Source organism: Mus pahari, unplaced genomic scaffold, assembly GCF_900095145.1.
Source record: "Mus pahari unplaced genomic scaffold, PAHARI_EIJ_v1.1 scaffold_11742_1, whole genome shotgun sequence".
Classification (NCBI taxonomy): Eukaryota; Metazoa; Chordata; class Mammalia; order Rodentia; family Muridae; genus Mus; species Mus pahari.
The window spans coordinates 17,733-20,220 of NW_018393145.1; the positions used below are offsets into that span (position 1 = coordinate 17,733).

General features: G+C 40.1%; 1 pseudogene; it reads left to right on the forward strand.

The window, feature by feature from the left end:
• Positions 1 to 2,122: 2,122 nt before the first annotated feature.
• On the forward strand, positions 2,123 to 2,177 carry LOC115063342 (annotated as a pseudogene).
• Positions 2,178 to 2,488: the final 311 nt, after the last annotated feature.

The following is a 2,488-nucleotide window of genomic DNA, read 5'->3' on the forward strand; positions in this document are numbered from 1 at the left end:
TGATGCACATCCTTAAATGCAAAACACTCATACACATAAAGAGAACTAAATATTTCTAAAAATGAAAAAAATTAGAGAGAGACGGTCTATGGGAACTTATGAAATTTCTCTGCTGACAGTATCTGTTCCTATGAGAGAAACGGCCATAGTATTAGTAACAGATTTTATTGACAAGTACATTAGGCACTGTTACACTAATTTACCTGGAAACCTCATTAGGAGAACGGTGTGACTCACAGCACCCATTCACATGTGGGCCATGGGAGTCATGGCACCTTGTCTCTTGAATCCCCATTTAACAGTTAGAGAGTTCTGATTCCTAATATTTTTCAATTCATAATTTCCTCGCCTTCTTCTTTTCCGCACACCTGGTATACATGGTCTCTGTCTCCTAGAGACCTAGACTTCACTTCCCAGAAAATCTCCTGAAATGAGAAGTGATAAAGTTATCTAAACATTCCATTAGAGACCATCTCTCATCACTTCCATTTCTTAGTCCAATAATTCTTATATATTTTTAATTAGTGAATGGATATCACAGAATGGCTCTGATTTTGAAAATCTTAAGCATGTAATATATACATTGAGAAAATACCCAGCCCTGCTACCCAGTCTTACCCCATTCTTACTATTTCATAAATGACATGTCCCACATATACTGTTCTTCCAATCTCCTATTTTGTGTGACTTCTCATGCCTCCATTGCCCTAATGTTGTTTTTGTTTAGTCATATTGTAAAATTTGGTTTGTGTACTATATTTTCAGTTACAATCCTGATTGAGAAAAAGTGAAACTTCCTTGAACCACTGCTTTTTGTTGCACCTGCTATATTTAAGCTTAAGGACAAAATGCTGGTCTGGCATGGCCTTGCTAGGGAAAGAATGACATGTTTCCTACCGCTGGGACACAGTCAACAGGAGTGGGTCTCCATGAGTGGTAATGGCTGTCACTGTCATAAGGCTCCTTTGTACAATGACCTACTTGTTTCCACAGCCTTCTAAGGAATGCCCCCCCTGTTAATGTTATTGACTCCATGATTGTCAGAAACAGCATGAGTCCAGGAGGCAAAAATGTGGCCAATATCTTATCAAAATGGTAAGCCCTGGTACCTTTAGAACATGACAACCTTTAAAGCTATGCAAAAGAACTCTGAAATCATGACTTTAAAAATATATCATTTCTTAACTATGCAAAGAATATAAGACTGCAATATGAACTGTATAAGGAGCTTCAAAGATCTGGAGGAACAGAGGCAGTGACACTATGAACCAGCTTCTCAGAATGATACAAAGGCAGACAGATACAAAAACAGGCAAATTCCTTAGTTCAAGGTCAGCTGTGACAGAAAGAATCCAGACCCTAACCTCAAAAATATTAATCTAAAATTTCTCCTAAAGGAAAGGAAGGGACAAAGAAGGCAGCAGAAACTCAAGGAAAGGCCATCCAGAGACTGCTCCACCAAGGGAATCCATCCCATCAGCAGACACCAAAGCTGACACTATTACTGAGCCAAGAAGCGCTTACTGACAGGAGCCTGGTATAGCTATCTTCTGAGGGGCTCTTCCAGTCTGATCAATTGAGAAGTAGATGCATGTAGCTAAACATTGGACTGAGCACAGGGACCCCATTGGAGAAGTTAGGTAGTAACTGAAGGAGTTGAAGTGGTTTGCAACCACATAAGAACTACAAAATCAACTACCACCACACCCCCAAAGCTCCCTAAACTACCAACCAAAGAGTACGTGGGGGGGGGGTACCTGTGGCTCCAGATGCATATGCAGCAGAGGATTGCTTTATCTGGCATCAATGGGAGGGGAACCCCTTGGTCCTGTTGAGGCTTAATGACCCAGTCTATAAGAATGCTAAAGTGCTGGGTCAGAAATTGATGGGTGGGTGAGAGAGCACCCTCTTAGAGACAGGGGTAGGGGGAGGTTAAAGGGCATTTGTTGAGGGGAAACTGGGAAGGGGGATAACATTTGAAATGTAAATAAATAAGATAACATATGCAAATCAAACAAAAAAAAAAAATGACTTTTGGTCTGCATGAGATGAGCCAGCAGAAATCAATAGTTCTTTAGAATTTTCTCTAGCAAGAGAAATCACTGGAGGATCTCTGGAGACCAAAAGCAGCTCTTTTAGAATTTTTCTGGCTTTCTGAATTTGATCAGAAAACCTAAGAATTTTTCTAACAGGATTACTGACTTCGTAGGAAGATCCAAGAAGTTTTTATAGCAGCTTGAGCACCATTAGCATGGTACTGGTACAGCGACAGACAAGTAGATCAATGGAATAGAATTGAAGACCCAGAAATGAACCCACACACCTATGGTCGCTTGATCTTTGACAAAGGAGCTAATACCATGCAGTGGGAAAAAAACAAACAAACAAACAGCATTTTCAACAAATGGTGCTGGCACAATTGGGGGTTATCATTTAGAAAAATGGGAATTGATCCATTCTTATCTCCTTTTACAAAGCTCAAGTCTAA